Source organism: Ochotona curzoniae, unplaced genomic scaffold, assembly GCF_017591425.1.
Source record: "Ochotona curzoniae isolate NIBS_2020 unplaced genomic scaffold, NIBS_Ocur_1.0 scaffold_2476, whole genome shotgun sequence".
Classification (NCBI taxonomy): Eukaryota; Metazoa; Chordata; class Mammalia; order Lagomorpha; family Ochotonidae; genus Ochotona; species Ochotona curzoniae.
In genome coordinates, this window is record NW_024467095.1 from 4077203 (window position 1) to 4097951 (window position 20749).

Genomic DNA, 20749 nt, shown 5'->3' on the forward strand with positions numbered 1-20749 from the left:
TGTGTGTGTGTGTGTGTTTGTACGATAATAGAGAAATTTTTAATGTATTTAGAAACAAATCAGTCTAAAAGTTGCATCCCTACTAAGAAGGTAGTTTGCTGGCTTTGGAGCCAGCCAACATTAGAACAATGCTAACCAACGGTTGAAATGATTCTAGGCATGATCATTAGTGGAAGGAAGCAGAATTAGGCTCAGGTTAGGAGCCAGCCCAGGTGTATAAGCTAGAGTTGGTTAAGATGGGTAGTATTTGCAGAGCCAGAAGACATCACTTAAGGGAGAAAAACGCCTTGGAGGAGAGAGGCTCCAGAAAGGCAAAAGAAGTTTAGTTAGCCTGCATTATGGCATCTGTAATAGATGAATGCAAATGCAAAGGACTGTAAGTATGACTCAAATGCTGATGGTGTTCATGGGATTCAACATGTAGGACTTTTTCATGCATCCATTTACTGAGGAAATGCTGCAGGCATGAGTTTGTCGTTTTTTTCTGTTCTCACCAGGACAACCATCAGGGAGATACCCTCACAGGCCAATGGGAACTGGCTAGTCAGAATTGAGAATGAGAAGAGGAGCAGGAGTCACAAAGGGCACATGGCTGGCCTGAGTGTTTGGAGGCTACAGAGTTAGAACTTCTCTTTCTAAAGCAGAGGACTGTAGAGTTGGACATGCATAAATGCAGTCTGCCTAGCACCACAGTTCTCTACTATTTTTTTTTAATCATACTTCCATTCTTCCAATATTCCCTTTCTCAATACTCTTCCTTCTTTCATTCCTTCCCTTATGATTTAATTTTTGTAAAAACATACTTCTCAGTGCATCTGTGATAGAAGTAAAGCACATAAGGACCACGTTCAATGGGACACAAAGGCTAAAACAGCAGTGAAGTCACAAGATGTCCATTTCATTTCTTTCCTTTTAGTTATTCTATATTAGCTGCTACATATCACATAATACACGTCTACTAATTCATGACTCGGTTTCTTTTCTTCACACAAATGGCAGAGTAACAAGCGGGACCCCAATTCTACTAATGCCAGGTTGGTCTATGACTTACCTAAGGCCAGTGGCCATGGTGGGCACACCAGAGCCTTTGGATTCTTTCCAGTAGCAAAGAATGAAAGTGAGCTTGGGTATAGGGTAGCTTATGTAAACATTAGCATCAGTGGGAAGAAATTCCTACCCTACTCTAGCAGTTTCTTTACTGTGTCTTAAAGTAGATAGGATAATCGAGGTTCAAAAGTTTGATCTCTGCATGGAAAGATGCCATTCCTTTACACTGAAAGAAAGCTTGTTTTTATCACATCTGATAAGCCAGGTAAGGATCTCTCCCCCTTGAGTCCAGGCTTTCACAATGAATAGGAAATTGACTTCTGCGCAAGACTATAGGGAAGAAAGACTACTGAAATTATTTTATAACCTCTCAATGTGCTCCACACAACTCAGTAATTCACTACAGAATTCAAACCAAGAATACTTCCTGTTTCAGCCAAATCAATTATTATGTACCATTGCTAAAAGACACTAGCACATATTTTCAGAGACTTAGATAGTATTCTGTTAGCATATTAGACAACAAAAATTGAGAAAATTATATTCTATCATAATGGTTTAGTAAAAATATCTTAACACGTTTAGAAGTACTATCTGGAGTTGTCATGTAGTACAGTAGGTTAAGCCATCACTTGAGACATCCATGTCCTGTATTGAAGTGCAAGTTCAAGTCCAGCTTCTATGTGTCTGAACCCAAGTACGGAGTTTCTGGGCTCCTGGATTTAGCCTGTAGTTAAAGTTGGGATACACAGGAAATGAACCATCACCTGCAAGATGTCTCTGTCTTCCTCTCTCATGCTCACAATCTCTTTCGCCCATTCCTTCGGTCTTTTTTCTCTTTGCCCTTCAAGCTGATGAAATAAGCAATTAGAAAAAGTAGTTATCTCCCAGAATTAAAAGTTACATCATAGCTGTGATAGCAGTAGATTCATAAGGGCAGGGAACTTAAAGATGTTTAATTACAGCATCTGCTCTAGTCAGTCAGTGTCTCTCTGCTAGCAGTCTTAAATGTTGTGATTGATTGATTTACCTTGGAGGCAGAGAGAGGACTCTTACCTACTGGTTGCTTTCTGAACACCTGTGGCAACTCCTAGACCTTGGCCAAGGTGAAGAGTCAGGTCTCCCATTTGGGTAGCAGGAGCCCGGTTACGTTAGCCATCACCACTGCCTGCCAAGCACTGCATTATTGGGAAGCTGCAGTCAGGAGGCAGAACTGGTCGCTGAACCCGGGTTTTCAGTCCCAGAATGCAGGTGCTTAACCCCTAGGCCACAGCGTATTTTTACTATTATCCCTAGGTACAGACATGTGTGGGAAACACTTTCTCTACAGCATTGCTTTTCATCTTTTCCTGAGATATTCAAAGATGAGTTTTACTGCGCTTGATTACATTTAAGGTAGAATGACAACTTAGCTTTTTTCCCAAATACTCTATTGAACATCAGGCAATAATGTAGTAGGCAGAATAAATTAATAGAAGTCTGTTCTGGGGCAGGATTGTGTTCTGTCAATAATTCATCCTATAATGAATAATTAACAGATGAATAATTAATAATTGAACAAGAAACAAACCAAGTTTAAAATAAAATTAAAATATAGCCAAATCCCCTTGCAGATCAAGGAGATAAAACAATAAATTGGGAGTCAGGGATTTTAATTTTGGGAATACATTAGACTTTGAAACCCTTTGAAACTTTGTAGCATACACCTGTCCTCTGTTTTAATAATGCTAGCAGCAAATCACCTCTCTCATATATTAAAGTCTGCTAATATGTATTCTGTTTATTTTGTGTAGTACTTTCACATGAGAATACTTCAAATAGAAGAAAGATTTTCCTTCCTCTGGTTCATTCCCTAAATGTTCCCCTATAGGTGAAACTTAGCTGATCTGGAGCCAGGAGCTTCTTCCAGGTCTCCCACATGCATGCATAGTCCCAAGGGTTTGGGTCATCCTCTGCTACATTCTCAGACTACAAGCAGGGAATTGGATTGGACAGGACAGGAACTGGTACCCATATGGGATGCAAGCACTTGGAGGTAGAAGATTAGCTAATTGAGCCATTATGCCAGGTCCATTACATGCTTTTTGAACTATGCTTACACGGTCCATATATTGCTCCTAAAATGACTTTATTAATGTTACCTATATATTTGTATATATTCTCAATTATTTACAGTTTATTAGACCTTTCTGAATCTCCAGCGCTTCCCACAATGTATGGTTAAAAAAAACCATCATTAATACAAATAATGAAGGAATTGATAATAGTGCACTCCTGGGAGTAAATGATGTTTGGTTGTGAATTGCGTTTTAAAATCACCTATATTTGTTAAAGCAGAAAGTAAAATACCTGTTATCTAAAGCTCATGTTTCTGTTATCTGATCATTCCGTGACTATACATTATGTTTTATAGGACTAACAAAATACAAATGAAATAGCCACTTAATTGGAAAAAAATAAATATAATAATGATTTCATTCTTTTTTAAGCTGCATTGTGTAACAGGATATTTTAGCAAAAAAATTAGAGTTCTTGTTTTCTTTCATAATATGTCATAGGAATTAATTAAAACTAACTCTTAGATAAATCTGTTAGGGGAATTACCAGGTACATTTTAAATTGTGTCATTATTCACATCTTATTTTGAAATTGATTTTGTTTTGTCATGTAGCTAGAAGACAGAAATGTTCTTGAACAAATAGACTGACTGTACTTTAGCATAGCCTAGTGGCTGAGTAACAGTATTAACTTAAAACTCAGAAATACTCATTTTTTAATTGGAAAAAAAATTCCTAATTCAACAGTTATTTTGTCAAAAGAATGGCAACATGAAATAAAGTAAATGCCTTAAAGATAATTAAACTTATATCTTAAAGGGACAAATTAAAAATTAAATTGTCTGCCACAAATATATTGAAAGCATTGTAACTATGATCTACCAGTAGTTGGTCTGCAATTACCTTTATATTAATAATGAAGTTTTTCTTATAGCTAAGTAAATAAAAGCCTTGTCATAGCTAAAAGCTGATTAGATGAAATATTGGCAAAACCATTGTCATGCAAGTATCATATTTCTTTGTAGACTCATAACTGTCTTTTTACACATGTTTTGAATGCATGAATTGAATTATTTTTATACCGTCCCAAATAACACTCTCCAGATGAATTTATATAATAATCCTATAAAATATCTTGATCCATCTCTTGCATAGGCGATGATACATCAGTTCAGCTTGCAGCAAGAAAGGCTGGACAGACACTAGGCCAGCTGCTTTGCTATGACTAAGTGCTTTTCCAAAGAGAGGGTCTGCATCCGGCGTCGAGGCGTCCAGGGGTTGTGTCCATGCCTCACTGAGCTTCAGTCACGTGCTGAAAGTTCAGACATTGTGTTGGCTTATTAAGAAATCTGACAGCAATCTGATCACATTCCATTATTATGTTTATTATTTAAGGTTTGTGGGTTTCAATTAAGTTAGAGGACACTGATGACCAAAGGAAAGAAAGGTTTTAATATGTTAAACAATAGAATTCCTTAGGGAGTCTGGATTTTATAATTTAAAAAAAGGACACAAGTATTCTTTTCCCAAGAAAAATCAGTATTCCACTTTAACCCTACCTTTTGAATTGATTTCCCTGCATGTTTTTTTCTAAAATAATCATGTTTTGACAATTCATCTGTCCAGAACCTATATGTAGGTCTGTTCACATACCTAAGTTGAATGTGCCTCAATCCAGCTTATTTTGATTTTGCAAAAATCCTCCTTCTTACAACCTTGCCAAAACTTCTGGCTTCAGAAATGATTGATTTATTTTTCCAAATACAGCTTCCAGAAGATGCGTCTGTGGTACTCTTTAAACAGTTGATGTGGTCATTGGATTTAAACTGATAAAAGTAATAATTCATAAAGCAAACCTTGTCCTTCCAAATCTCTTTAATATTCACATTATTTTATGAGAATTTTTGTCGTTAAGAATGGTATTTTTATTATAGCTTGCTAGTTAGTGCCTGCTAACAAGGTATATAAGGGCAAGAGAAACATTTTGAAATGTGGCTTTAATTAACATTAAAGCAATGTTTAAACTTGTCCTACTCCACAGAACTTCTTTGGTTTCTCTTCTAATGCATAAATTTGTGCCGAATGTAAAGCTGAGACTACAGCTTTGTTACCATCTTTGTCTACTCCCAGTGTCCTTCCCCAGGCAAGTATCATCTCGCCATGCTTTCTCTTCTGCGTTTGTTTAGACTTCACCTCTCCATGCACCAAATAACTTTTAATGACACCATTCAGTATCATACTTGCAATTTAGGCTAAATAATTATCAGTGCACTATGTGATCATCTTTTGAATTTCATTTTTTAAAAGTTTATTATCTTAATTTGGGACACATCTTTTAAAAAATCACCATGAAAACTTTAGCAATATTGTATATTAAAAGTTTATACATAAGAAAAGTATGCATTTAAAACAGTTTGATTTTCTAAGTTGAGGCTTCACTATAAAATGTTGATACTATGTAAAGACATAGTATTGATATAAGTATCTAAGTTGTTCTATGTATTCCATATATATTTTTTTTCAGCATGAAGTAACATTTATTATTTTTGACATTTTATTATTATTATCATTTTATGATACAGTTCCATAGGCTCCTGGCATTTCCCTTATCCCTCTTATCCCCTATCCATTTCCCTCCCCAGCTACTACACTTCCGCTCCACCTCTCTGCGTTAGGCCTGGGATATCAGTGGTGGATCTCTCGAATTCCTGGGCCTCTGCTCCCACCTTAGAGACGGGGAAGAAACTCCTGGCTCCTAGCTTCAGATCAGCTCAGCCCCATGCATTTCATCCATATGGGGAGTGAACCAGCAGTTGGAAGTTTCTCCCTCTCCTCTCTCAGTAAAAATATGCCTTTAAAATAAAAATAAATGTTTCAAATAAAAAAACAGATTAACATTATTTATCATCACATTATTATTTTCATAAGAGCAACATAAAGGCACTACTTAACAAAAATCCTTAATAAAAAGCAATTTTATTAGCTTTTGTTAGCACATTGAACATTACGCCCATGAGCTTTCTCATTCTACATATTTACTGTTGAGAATGGTTTGAGCTCCATTTTCCTATTTTCTGCCCATCCCCTAGGATAACTGTGTGTAAGTGACTTCATGCTGTTTGTCTTTCTGTATCTGAATTACTTCACTTAACATGACGTCCTCCATCTCCATATGTCTATGACAAATGACAGGAACAGCTTTATAAGGCTGAATAATATTCCTCTTTGTGTGCATTTGTGTGTGTGTGTATGTGTGTGTGTGTGTGAGAGAGAGAGAGAGAGAGAGAGAGAGAGAGAGGAAATCTACCTTACAGAATTGTTTGGAGGAGTAATGCTTTAATTTTGTTCCTAATTTTCATTTTATTTAAAGGACAGAGGAACAAAGAGATGTTCCATATGCTCGCTCAATCCCCAGCTGTCTACAACAACCATAGCTGGGACACACCAAAGTTAAGATCCTAAAACTCAGTTTTGACTCTTGTGTCAATGGCAGGGACCCAGTACATGAGCCGTAATCTGCCTCTCACAGTGTGTATTGGCAGGAAGTAAAATGGAATTGGATTAGCTAGGATGTAAACCAGATGCACACAAAAGCCTAGTCAACTTGTAACTGACCACAGACCCAACTTTACCTACTATGCCACAATTCCAACTTCTGTAACTATTATTTGGGTTCACTAAAGTTTAGGATCCTATCTTACATTATGAAGACTGATGCCTTGCACTCTTTGTATACATGTTGCATAATATATAAATATGTTCTACAGATACATAATATATTGTGTAAATATGCTGTAAATTTTCTGTTTCATTATAGATTTCACTCCTTCTCACGTGTTTATACTTTCAGATGTGCCATGAGCATTTTTTGTATTCTGTGCATATGTGTATAATTTCTCTTGAAATTATTATTGGTAAGAATTTGGCTGTTTATCTTTGCAAGACATTAAACTTTTCAAGTTTTATAAGTAGTTAACGCTAGGATACGTTTTCTTTGGACTTATACCATGTGTTACCTTCTTTCCATTCTTAAATTTTCTGGCTTATGACCTATATCTATAAGGAAGATTTCAAGTCGTTCAACGTGTGTTTGTTGATTACAGGACCTGGGCCCAAGCACTTGGTCCATCCCCTGCTTTCTCAGGTGTATCAACACGAAGCTGCATCAGAAGTAGGGAATCCGGGACATACGGCATGCCAGCCTCCCAGGTGGCAACCTACTGCATGATAATGCTATGCCAAAGCCAGTTTCTGGGCCTCATTTCCTCATTTATAAAGTGAAAAATACTAATCACTTTTTTGAAAAGATGGCTGTAAGAATTGAATGAAGTGATATCACTAAAGCATTGAGTAGCAGCTCATTAGCATTCAGTACATTTTCACACTAATTTAAGCTGTAATTTTATTATAATACTACTGCTATATTATGTGTAACTTTGATATGTTTCCCTGTTAAAAATATAATACATATTCAGTATAAAAACTACTTAATAGGAGAAGCATCAGAGAGACAATAAAGGTAACCTCACATTATCACTTTAGAAGATAGTCTTGCATTGAAAGGGATGACTGTTTTGTGTAGTGTTGAAGATGCTGCGTAGGATGCCTGTATCTCGTGTCAAGGTGCATCGGTATTGCTTAGTCCCTGTACGACTCTTGAGTCTCGCTGCCTGCTCACGTGCACCCTGCAAGGCAGCGGCTAATGTCTCAGCTGGTTAGCTCCCTTTCCACCACGAGGGAGAGCTGGAGTGAGTTCCCGGCTCCTGACATCAGCTTGGCCTAGTTCAGTCTGTCGTGGGGATTTTGTGAATGAACCAGTGGATATAGACCTCTGTCTTTTCTCTCTGCATTTTAAGTAAATAGTATTTATTTAATTTATGTGTACACAAGAAATAAAAAGTTTTATTACTTTGTTATATAAAAGATAAAAGTGATTCTCTTTTTCCTCCTGTGCCACCCATATTATAATTTCATGAATATATTTCTGTATATTTTTTCATATTGAAGATCTGCATTAATTTTAGTTCATATTTCTGGCCCTGATTTTTCTGCCACCATCAGGTATTTTGCATTTATTTTTTTGGAACATTAAAATCATGTCATGACTAAATGGTTTAAAAACTATTTCTTCATTAAAAACCTCTCCACTGCTTGCATTTATATTAGATCAGTTGGTTGCAGTGAGTCATATAAAACGAAAAATAACTTCTGTGATCAAGAGCACAGATTATATTAATTATAGATAGGTAGCATGAATTAACTAAAAATGATGAGGCAAAGAATAACATTTATTCTGGTGTTCGAAATCCAGTGAATGTGTTATAGCTGTGATGTTGCCTTTAATGTTTCTCATGGCAATTGACAGGAAGAGGTATGAAGAATCATGGGACCATAATAATATGCATTGCCCTCTTAATTGCTGAGAAAAGCAAAAGAATCTTAATTGCCAGGAGATGCATTACTAATTAAAGTGTCATTCTACATTCATTCTAAAATAATTAGTTTGAGTATTTGTAAGAGCTGAGATATAAATTTAGTTCCAAATTCAAGAGCATATCTACAATAGACCTTGTTAAAATAATTTATGGTTAAGGGAGGTTAATGATCATAAAATTTTAAATGTTTCTGCAATTTGGTATAATTTAGTTTTTATTGGATTATTGAACTTGAAAAAAATTGAGTTCATATTATTTTAAATCTTCGTGGGGTTTTTAAATTGCTATAGCACTGAGTTAAAGCCACAAATTCCTTCAGGTTTCCAGATATTTTGAATTTTTGCTTTTCTGTGTGTTTCATAATTTGGGGAATTTTTGGTAAATGTGCCAACATTTAATTACCATATAAAATATGAGTTGCAAGCTCTGTTAACACCAGATAACAGCTGTGAGTATATTCATGATTCACTAGAATTTTTAAATTCTACATTATAGCTGAAATATTCCATTAACTTTAAAAGGACATATACTCAAACTTATCACCAAAAAAGTAAAGAAATAAAGTCAGAAAAATTCAGCAAGTCTGACTTAAAACTATTTGTATATATGGTTACAGTCATCATTGAGGTTTCACTAATATTAAGGACACTGTGAAGACCAAGGAAGTCATGAAAAAGACAAAATGAAAAAACTAATTTACTTTACCTTGTTACTGCATAAATTCAAACCAACCCTTGTTCATGGGTCTGTAATTGTAAGAATTTGATTTAAAAGCCACAGAATTAAAGATGCTCATGTTTGATTCTTTATACATTGTATGCAATTGGACTTGTGCCAGAGGCTGTTGGAGGACTTGGTGGATGTCTTGTTACTTCCTTGGGGTTCTGGAGTGCAGAAATTTGAGTATACATCTACCTCATTGTAGGTCACATGTTATCTGCTGCTCTCTTGATTTAATTTTCAGCTTTTCCTTTATGAATGCTTCTCATAGTCTACTCCTGTGCACATTGGCATCCACTCTATACATATCGTTATGAAATACAGGTTGCTATGTTTGCAATTAGGTTTTACGTTTAGATGTATCTGGGTGGAGATATTCAATTTATTAACCACTTCATTAAATATTAGGTATATGGGAGCCATGTGGAGAGTGTTGCTGAAGGTCTAGTTTTCCTCTAATGTTTCATTTGCTTCTTTTTGCCTTCAACTAAAATTGGAAAAGTGAGTGTAATTTTTCTTAGAGTCCAGACAGGTCCCAAGTCACTTTGGAAAATGGTGGGTGCAGCATTGCATCCCATTAACCAACAGCTCTAACTGCTCCCTGTAAATAAGATCTTTTTGCTATGGAATCCTTGTCAAAGCATCAAATACAGAACTGTGACGTTCACCAATGGTTTTTAATGGGGATGTATAATTGATGTTAATAGAATAATTAAAAAGTTATGTGAACATACTAGAAAGCTTCTTCACGAATATTTTGAAATAAAACGTGTTTATTATTTGATCTATTTTTATTCTTGTTAGGGTAGTTATCCATTATACTACTAATTAGAAAAGCAGTGCAATGTGTGATTTCTTATATCCATATCAAAAAAGATCAGGGTGCTTGCCTTATATATATATATTTAAAGCTCTTCGTATATTATCTCTCTCTCTCTTTTTTTTTTTTTACACACCTTTTGGTATGTCCTGAGATATCAGCTTACATGCTGGCACATAAAGAGGTTAAGGAAATTGCCCAAAAAAAGTGACCATAATTTGAACTCAAAATTTTCCTGATTCCAGAGCTTGTTTTCAAGCACTGGAGAACCATACCCAATGATACATACCTTTATCCTCAAGTGTTCACACTAGAATTTTACAAGATTAAAAGCCAAGTATATATGCATGTATGTGGTTACTTATAAGGTCATAAGGAGAAGAGTCTAGATTTTGAAAATCACAACCCTGCATTATGGATTTCAAAAGACTTTTTGAAAGCCCTGTGCTATGTACTGTTCTTTTTGCCTTAACATCACGTTAACGTGAGAGTTGTGTTGTAGTAATTATCATACATGCAGTGTGACCTTTATATGCTATTATAATAGCACATTCCTTTAAAGCATACAAAAACATAAAAGTCAATGCTGTTAACATCCATCGCCATATCAGATGTGGCTCTTAAAGTCATAATTTCATAGCTCTTGCTTTACACAAATTATGCATCCTTGTCATTACCTTTAAATAATTTTCGAGACTCTACTACATGTCACATACTCAGAAATACCATTTATTTTTTCACATTTGTTTTATTTGAAAGGCAGAGTTAGGGGTAGGGAGAGAGAGATCTTGTTCTTCCATCCCCTGATTCACTTCCCAGATGTTCACACTTAGCAGGGCTGGATCAGGACCCAGGACCTTCATCTGAGTCTCCTGTGGGAGCACAGGGACCCAAGCACGTGGACCATCTGCTACTCTCTCAGGCAAGTTAGAGAGATGAGATCAAAACCAGCACATGGATAGCCCCAGCCTCATTTATTTATTTAAATAGTGAGGAGGGTACCTTATCTAACCACAAGTAATGAAAATGATAACATTAAAATGAATGCATGGTATATGCTTAATAAAATTTGAACTTTCTTTTAAATCTTAGCATTTTTATTAAACAATTAAACTCATTTGGTGTACTCTGCTATTATTCTGCCATGCAATCAGATGATCCTTGCAGAGTCATTGCAGATTTTTCAAAACATTATCCTAGTAGTTAGCCAATCACCAAATTGCAAGCTCTAAATATTCGTCTATTTAGGGTCTATAATTTCAATCAATCTGACATTTATTCCTGTTCTTAGAATTGTAGCAACCTCTAGACTTGGCCTGGTCAGTGTGTTAATTTATAAATCTATTTTAGGCTCGAGACTTAGTGAAATCATATAGAACAAAGCTGCACCATGTGTTCAGCTAGGTGAACATACAGAGCCCCACTGTGAAGTTACTTTGCTTACGCTATCCTCGAGATGCCATACTGAGAGGCATTGTCCAGCAGTGTATAGCTTGTGTAAAGTGTATGGCATGTGTAAAGCTTAGTGTATTTTGACATTACCAGTTCAAGGAATTTACATGACTGCCAAATCAAGTGGTTTTGATTGTTAAATGTAAAATTAAGAAATCAAATTCCTCACATTAAAGTGCTCTGGAGTTTAGACAGAAATCAAAATTATCCTTTTAAAAGAATTTGAGTAAAATAAACACCATTTATCTGAGCAAATGTTCAAACTCCTAAATCAGTGGCAAATTAGGTAACACACAGTGTTCGAGATGTGAATATTATATAATGAGGATAATAAAGGAGTTGAATGTGCTGTGCCTTGGGTGCATGTTAGTAGCTAATTCCAAGATGAGTGCTTTGCCATCATTTGTCAGCTGAGTAGCATGTGTTCTGCTAAATGGAAGTCTCAGTCGTTCTCTCATACACCCCATTATTAGTAATTGAACACCTGATTTCTATCATGCAACAAATTAACATCTGCACTGGAACTGTCTTTTATGCATAGGGATACACTGATTAGAATTTTGCAGATAGGCAGGTACTTGAAAAGAAAAAGACAACATTGTGAAACACTTTACAGCCATGATTTTTGATTACATATTGAAAATTGTTTAATTATCTTACTCCATTTAATTAGCCTGTCTACTTGGGTCAATTGCTTTTTTTCATTAACATGACACGTTAGCAGTTTGTTAATTGGCATGTAATAGCATAATACTTTTCTGAGTATTTCCTGTGAGAAATGCATGTGCTAAAGATGCTATGGGAAAATTTTAAAAACGTGAATATATGTATGAACTCGTGCAGCATTTGCCGGCGCCCTTGCTTGAGGCCACCACAATGTGTGGTTCTGACCATTGGTTTTCTGTCCTTCTGTTACACAAAATGTGTCTTTGAGTGCTTAGAAAAATTTGAGATGGTGAGTACATGAAATTAAGAGAACACTGAGAAATGGAGAGTCAGATGTATGAAGGCTAGGAGGATGGGCAGAGAGATGTTCTAGCTAAGACAAAGTTAATGTCAAGCCTTTAGGCTGTAAGCCTCTTTATTGTTTAGATTATAACAGTTTTTATGCCAAGAAGGGTATATACCTAGAAATATATATACCTACAGAGAAATTTTTATTTTCTTCCAAAGAATTATTTCAGGATTGAGCTCAGACAGGCAGCTCAGTTACCAGGAGCTTATGTCGGGGCAGTAGGAAGCATATGGTGGAGGTCCAGTTAGCCACTCTGTATTACATTCCATGTTTTAATTATGATTCATTTTTTGAGTTGTAAATGAGTTCCCAAACCAGTAAGAAAGTACATAATAACAGACCTAAAATAGCATGGGCTTCTATTACTTATAGTCTATGTTATTGTGAGTAGGGATTTTACTTAATAGCATAGAAGTGAAAGGTTAAAGGGGTTTTGGGCGGATTACCTGACCTCATTCACATCCCCAATACCGAGAGCAAGAATGGTGGGTCTTTCTGAACACTGTCCGCATTGTGGAGAGGAGTAGGATTTCAGGATGTTTAATTGTTTCACCTTTGCTGAATTTATCCTAGGAAAATCCCACGTTTAGCATCCTGGCAAACATAGATACATTCACATGGCTCCAACAGAATTGTTTTTCCTGCGTGTTAATAAAATTTTCATCCACTTGGGGGCACCATGATCAAGGTTAAGAAGAAAAATTTTTTTTATGATTTCTTTCAGGTTACATACATTGTTTGTGATGGATAACTGTGTGCTTTTAGATAAAATACATTTTAAATATGTAGAGATAGCTGGGTGTTTGTTTTTATATAGGGCTCAGAAATAGAGATCAAAATAGCTGCTTTCAAAAAGTGATTATTGTAGCTTTCTGAGGACTTCTTAGATTGGCAAACTTCTAGGCCTGAGCCACTGAATCAAACACTCTGGAGACCCAGCTACCTGCATTTAAACTAATCCCCCATGTAATATTTTTATGGCTTAGTTGTATTTGAGAACCCCTGAACTTTAAAAAGAGTACTAGGTTAGTAACTAGCTTATAAAATATGCTTACGAGCTTGGCGTGGTGGCCTAGTGGCTAAAGTCCTCACCTTGAACGCGCCAGGATCCTATATGGGCGCTGGCTCTAATCCTGGCAGTCCCACTTCCCATCCAGCCTCCCGGCCTGTGGCCTGGGAAAGTAATCGAGGATGGCCAAAAGCTTTGGGACCCTGCACCCACATGGGAGACCCAGAACATGATCTGGGCTCCTGGCTTCAGATCGACTCAACTTGGGGAGTGAATCAGTGGACGGAAGATCTTCCTCTCTGTCTCTTTCTCCTCTCTGTGTATCCGACTTTCTAATAAAAATAAAAATATTTTTAAAATATACAATATGCTCAAAATTCGAGGAGCTGTGTTTCTTAGATAAGAGTTTGATATTGTAAGCTGCTGGAAAACATACTGCTGCCCTTAAGAAAACTCACAACTCCTGATGTTAGTTGGGAAAGAGTCTTGTGGAATTGTGGCTATCTGGACTCTGGACTATCTTCTCTCGTATCCTGCTTAACATTATGTTGGACTTCACTTGTACCTGGACTCCACCTTTACTTTTCCGCCAAGAACGTAAACCCCCCTGAATGTCTTTATCCTAAGGAATACGAAAGTTGTTAAGAGTGTAACCATAGAGATTGTTAAGAAGCTACCAGTAAACCTTGCCACCATTCTGATGGCTTTTGACCTATTGTTGGCATGTGAGACCATGTGTTCAACAGAAGATAATTGACCTTGCATCTCATCTACCACTTGACTCTTAGTCTTTTCATTAAATGAAGAACCCTCTCTTAATGTCCATGACCAAGTAACAACCTTCTTTGTACATATAAACAGTTTCCGAATCACAGCCAGTTCAACAGAATGTACTTGACACCAGTGTACAAGCAGTAGTTTCTATTCTATTGATCATAAACCAAGCTAATCTCAGTATATAGCAGGCAGAAAGTCTACAGGAAGATGTGCCCATATGTACATAATAGCTACAGGTCATTCACAGTAAGTTATCATGCTAAAGAAGTTAAAAATTGTCTTCCATCCACTGGTTTACTCCCCAAATGGCCTAAATAGCCCAGGCTGGGCTAAGCCAAAATCGGGAACCGAGAGCTCCTTGTCTCCCATCTGGGTGTCGGGGGCCCAAGCACTTGGGATGTCTTCTGCTGCCTTCCTAGGCACATTGGTGGGAAGCTAGATCAGCAGCAGAGCACTTGGGTCTGTGTGCTGGACTCGGTGCTTTAGTGTGAAATACCAGCATCACATACAGAGACTTGAATTCCTGCTCTGCAACGTCGGCTGCAGAGTGTACGTTAAGTAAGTTACCAGTAAAGAGCACTGACACGTGCCTTACATATCCGAAGTCAGTTTGTTTTGATACTGTTTATCTCTAAGTGTGAAAGGAGGGAAGAGGAGGTCTGGCATAACTTGAACATTATTTCTATGTAATGTTGCAGTGTAATACCCTTTAAAATATTTGTTTATTGGGAAGTCAGAGATACATGGGTGGGTGATGGGGAGGACAGAGACAGGAGTGTTCCATTTGCCGATTTGTCCCCCTGCTGGCTGCGGTGGCCAAGGCTGAGCAAGGTCAAACCGAAGAGCCAGAAGCTTCCTCCAGGTTCCCCACAAGTAACAAAGGTCCAACTATCTGGGCCATCCTCTGCTGCTGCTCTTAGGCCACTGGAATGAAGTTGGATCAGAGGAAAAGCATCCAGGACAGGAGCCAGTGCCCTCCGTGAAGCCAGGATGGCAGGTGGCAGCTTAACAGGCTATGCCACAATACCATGCTCACAGTATTGTAAATGTTAGAACAATTTATGCATCACTCTGAAAAACAAAACCAAATGTATGACACAGATGGTTGAAGTCGAACAGATCTCGGGTTTCTTCAGTGTTTGTTTCATCTGTTTAGGAAGTGCCAGGGGATTTTTTTCCAAATACTGATTCTCCACTAACCACTTCATTTTATTGATATCGAAAAGATTTAGAAACTTTTAAGTTGACTTTAATTCTTTGTTCTTTCAAGTAATTTGCAAATGCATGTGGAAGAATTCTAGTCTTTATCCTTAGCAGGTAAAGAGAGGAGCTTTTGCTTATGTTTACACTTTTCTACTAAAATGCATTTTTATAAACAATGAGATGCTGTTTTTGCCCCCAACTATTTTTCTTCATCTTGTCTGTTAACTATAAATAAATGACTTCACGAAATGATTCCATTAATATAGAAATGTTGAGTTGTTTGAATTCATGTATATTGTTGCTGCTTTGGGGAATAATACCTGTTTTACTAGTTTGTGTCTTAAAAGAAATAATCCTGTTTCAAATTTACAGTTCCCTTGACAAAGTAATAATATATATTTGTGCAGTAGATGGCACTAGCATTCCCTCAAAATAGAAAATATTGTCCACTGAATAGAGAACTTGATAATAAAGGTAGAACCATTTAAGTAGAATTAAGTAATCTTCAAGACATTTTCTTTTAAAAAAAACTGTAAAAAAAAGGGTTAGAAGAGGGTGAAGTGGTGATTCATTTTGGACACATCAAACTTAAGATTCTTTACCAAGTTAATGCAGAAAAACTTTAAAGTTTGACGTTACCTAAATAATGAAAGTTATCACAAGACTAGTTTTACAAAAACTGTCTGAAACTTGAAATTCTGAATGTGTTTTATAAATGTGAAGTGTTCTTTATTTCTCCTGTTGACTGTGTACATTTCATTTTCCTTTGTGTGTTTCTTACTTTGGTAGTATATTACACAGACCTTATCCAGTGAATCTCAACCTTGTTGGACATGGGCGCCACATTCCTGCTGGGTTTATCTTTCTATTCATTCTCTAAATATTTTAATGCTTGTGAAGGAGAAAGTGACCATCAAACTGTTTTTCTGTTAGAAATCTAGAATTTTTTAGTTTTTCGATAAATGCAAGCTTTTGAAGAATTCAGTAGCTTGGAAACAAAACAGTCACTCTACAGAAATATTGCTTGAACTTTATATACACAGAGGTAGCTTTTGTTTTATCTTTTGTGATAATATAGATATGCAAGTACTTCGTTTTAGAAAAAAGATACTGGGACCAACTTTTAACATAAGGATAAAGTGGCTATTTGGAATGCCTGTATGATGTGTCAGAGTGCTTGGGACTGAGCCCTGCTGCTGCTTCTGATCTAGCTTTCTAATAATGTACATCCTAAGAGACAGCAGGTGATACCTCAAATACAAGGAGTCCTACCAGCAGTTGTGTTCCTGTCTCTTGGCATCAGCATGACCTAGCCTTGGTGATTGTGAACATGTAGATGGAAGATGGATCTCTCACATCTTCTGCCTTTTTTTTTTAAGATTTATTTATTCTTATTACAAAGTCAGATATACAGAGAGGAGGAGAGACAGAGAGGAAGATCTTCCATCCGATGATTCACTCCCCAAGTGAACACAACGGCCGATGCTGGGAACCAGGAACCTCTTCCAGGTCTCCCACGCAGGTGCAGGGTCCCAAAGCTTTGGACTGTACTCGACTGCTTTCCCAGGCTACAAGCAGGGAGCTGGATGGGAAGTGGAGCTGCCGGGATTAGAACCGGTGCCCATATGGGATCCTGGCACGTTCAAAGGTCCTGATTGAAGACTTTCAAGCTGATTACTTGTCATTAACTCCTTCAATGTTAGATTAAAGCATTTTTCCAAGTGTTCCACTATTACCACTACTACTATAAGTAATACGGTCTTGATTTGCATTGTGCTTTTTAGTGTCAAAGACCTTGTTTATCCTGATAATCCCACTACATGTGTGCAGTGACATTTAACAGATTCAAGGAGGTCCATATTCTTGGAGTTGCATCAGTTAGCCTAAGGTAGGAGATGGTTAAGGTAAAGCTGTACTTGTGGCCAGCAAAGCATATAATAGGAAAATAGCGTTTCCTAAGAAATTACCTCCTAGGCCTGGCGCAATTTATAGTGTCTAAATTCTCACCTTAAATCCGTTGGGAACCCATATGGGCTCCAGTTCATATCCTTGTTGCTCCACTTCTAGCTCCCTTCTTGTGGCCTGGGAAAGCAGTGGAGAACAGCCCAAAGCCTTGGGACCCTGCACCCACATGGAAGACCTGGAAGAAGCACCTGGCTCCAGCTTCAGATTGGCTCAGCTCTGGCTGTTGCAGCCACTTGGGGAGTGAACCAGCAGATGGAAGATCTTTCTGTCTTTCCTTCTCTCTGAAAATCTGATTTTCCAATATAAATAAGTGAATTAGTTAAGAAAATGTTTTTTAAAAAGCAGAAATTACCTCTCAGCAAGCAGTTTGCTGGGCTTTTTATAGTAAGGCTGAGAAGGACCCAGGGAACAAGAGAGAAGGAGGGCTGTTCTTTCTCATGCAGATACATTTTCTTGTGGAATCTTACTCCAACTGGTTTCTTGAAACTTTGCTTGTCTGTGGAAATCAGGGCCACATCTGAGTGATATTTCTCAGTAAACTTTTCCGGAGCATTCTCTGAAAAAAAAAGCTCAAAGAAGTTAACCATTTCAGATTCCCTGGCACTGTTCCTATCCCCATGCCCCTTGTCTGAGTCCTACAGTTTTGGCTGCAACACCACTTTTTTTAAGACTTATTTTTTATTTAATTAAAAAGCTCAGAGGGAAGTAGGGAAGAGGAAAAGGAGAGAGAGAGAAGGAAAGGAAGAGAAGGGAAAAGAAGGGAAAGGAAGATGGGAAAGGAGGGAAAGGAAGGGGAGTCAATTCTTGCATCTACTGATTCGCTTCCCAAATGACTGCAGTGTCCAGGGCTGGTCTCAGGCCAAAGGTAGGAGCTTCTTCCAGGTCTCGAAGGATCCAAGCACTTGAGCCATCTTCCATTGCTTTCCCAGGTGTGTTAGATTGCAAGTGAAGCAGCTGGTATTGAATCACAGCCGGTATGGAAGGCCAATGCCAAAGGCAGTGGCTTAACCTATTACACCACAGTGCCAGTCCACACCCAATATCCCTATCCTTTATAGTCAAGGAAAATATTACTGATCTTGTTTTATAAATGAGAAAAGTGAAATATACACCTGACACACAATGATTTAAAATTAAGCAGATTTTAGATGTAAGAAAACCATTCACTTCTCTATCTGAACTTCTCTCTTGTTTTCCTCCCCACAACGTTCAGTTTATTTTCATTCTTTCTATTTTGAAAAAAAAAATCATAGATTCTGCATTGTAAAGTTTGTGAAGAGAAATTGATTTCTGTGATGAATCAGGCTTTTCTTCCCTCTTTACATTTTTTAACTACCAGATATAGTTAACCTAGAAACAGAAACTGGGCATAAATATGTTAACCCTGTGTTCTTGCTCTGTCCCTTGAAGATGGGTGTCCAGTGGACAAAAGTTTCCTTGAAGTAGGTCAAGGGCTGGATTGGTCATACCTGTTGTGCCCAGCACTACCTCTGACTGGGAAAGTGTGTCTTAACAATCATACTAAACTCATGAGGTAAGCCCAGTTCTTACTGAAATAAATTATATTCCTTTAGGATGAGCTTTGTCAGCATGAAAGGTCACTCTTTAGGTAATCTGTCAAGGCTTTTGTCTTAAGTTGGTTTGTCCAGAAGTCAGGCCAGGATAAAATATTAAATTATCCGCACTGGGGATTAGAAATGCTGCGTCGTTTTGTTAGGCATAGACATGCTTCATACCTTTTGACTGAATTAAAGGCTTTTGTGTTACTGCAAGGGTGGGTTTGTTTGCAGCCTGGATTCACAGGTCCTGGGAGTCCCTTGTTGGGACAGATTTGAAGGGTACAGGATGCTTTGCACATGAATCTTTTCACCTGCTTTCACAAAGCTACTCCATGCTTCCTTATTGTTTTTACCTCCTCAGTTAAATTTTAGGGCAGTCTTTTCATAAAATTATTTGGATGTTATGGATCCACATAAGTAGAATGATATCAAGTATATGCAAAATCCAAAGGCTATACAAGACTTTTTCTCCTATTTTATGTATAACCTATAAACTTTTGGCAAGAACATATGTTGGGGGTTATGATTGTTCATAATGAGAAATCCAGTCGCAAACATGTAGCTGTTGTGCTACGTGAAAGAACCACACTAGGCAGCAAGGGACCATGGCCCTTGTCCTCATGGAATTTTTAGTCCTGTCCTGCAAGGGGATCTCAGCTAATCTTTAGACCTTGGCCAGTCCCTGGAGGAAATGCCCACATGTCTTAGGGAAATGTAATCCAGTTAAGAGAATCAGGGAGAGCTACTTTGAGATAGCATGGAAACATAAGGAGAGTGTGAAACTAAAGAACTCAGTCATTGAAAATGAGCGTTGGAAATGGATTACACATGCGTAGGACTCATGGGATGGGACTGACAGTATGCAAACAGTTAGAGGAATAGCAGATACCTAGAGAGTATTTATATAAAGAATATTTTTTGCCCCCAGGTAGCCAAGAAAAGTATCCAAGTGTCCTAGCATAGACAACATTGAGCAATCACAGAAATGTCTATAAACAACTAGCGTGTTTGGAATTCAGGAACAGAATTTCAGAGAATGATGAGCAAAACCAAGTCAGAGAGCAGGGCAGGGCGGCAGACACTGAAGGGAGGTGCATGATGTCAGAGCTGAAGTGTCAGCAGTGCCCTGCTGCTCAGATCTTCTAACCTTGAACCAGAACTCCAGTCCTTGAAGCAGTCAGATGCGTCACAAAGCTTACACTTGAGGTTAAAGCGACATGGTTTAGGCAGGAGAAGGCTGCCAGGAGGCATTGAGATCCCTCTGTAATGAAGGCACAGGTAGACAGTGCTCCAAATTGGAGTTTCAGAGATCTCCTGGAATGTCCTCATGAAGATCATTCAACAACATTACGGAAGCAGCTGTTAAGAGTCAGAATCCCTGGTTACTGGGATTCCACTTCTAAATAAAACTCTTTTCATCTGAAATGCAAATATAGATTCTTGGTGAAAATATGTCAGAGGTGAAAAGGTGGTTGAATGATAGCTAGATTACTAGTTAATTTCAATCAGTGGAGTAAGGACCTGCCAGCAAGCATCCCCACCTACATGTCAGGGGCCCCGGGCAGGAGCATAAGTATTGCTTTCCCAAGGCACAGCACAGGGATCTGGATCACAAGCAAAGCAACTGGGACTTGACCCAATACCCTGGTTTGGGATGCCAGCATTATAAACAGAAGCTGAAACCCTGCAC

The 20749-nt window shown here is 37.7% G+C and overlaps 1 protein-coding gene across 17 annotated transcripts in view; it reads left to right on the forward strand.

Annotated features, from left to right (window-relative positions):
- Positions 1-20749, forward strand: part of CADPS2 (calcium dependent secretion activator 2) — a 357764-nt gene that overhangs the window by 192000 nt on the left and 145015 nt on the right. The gene's annotated exons all lie outside the window — the stretch shown is intronic.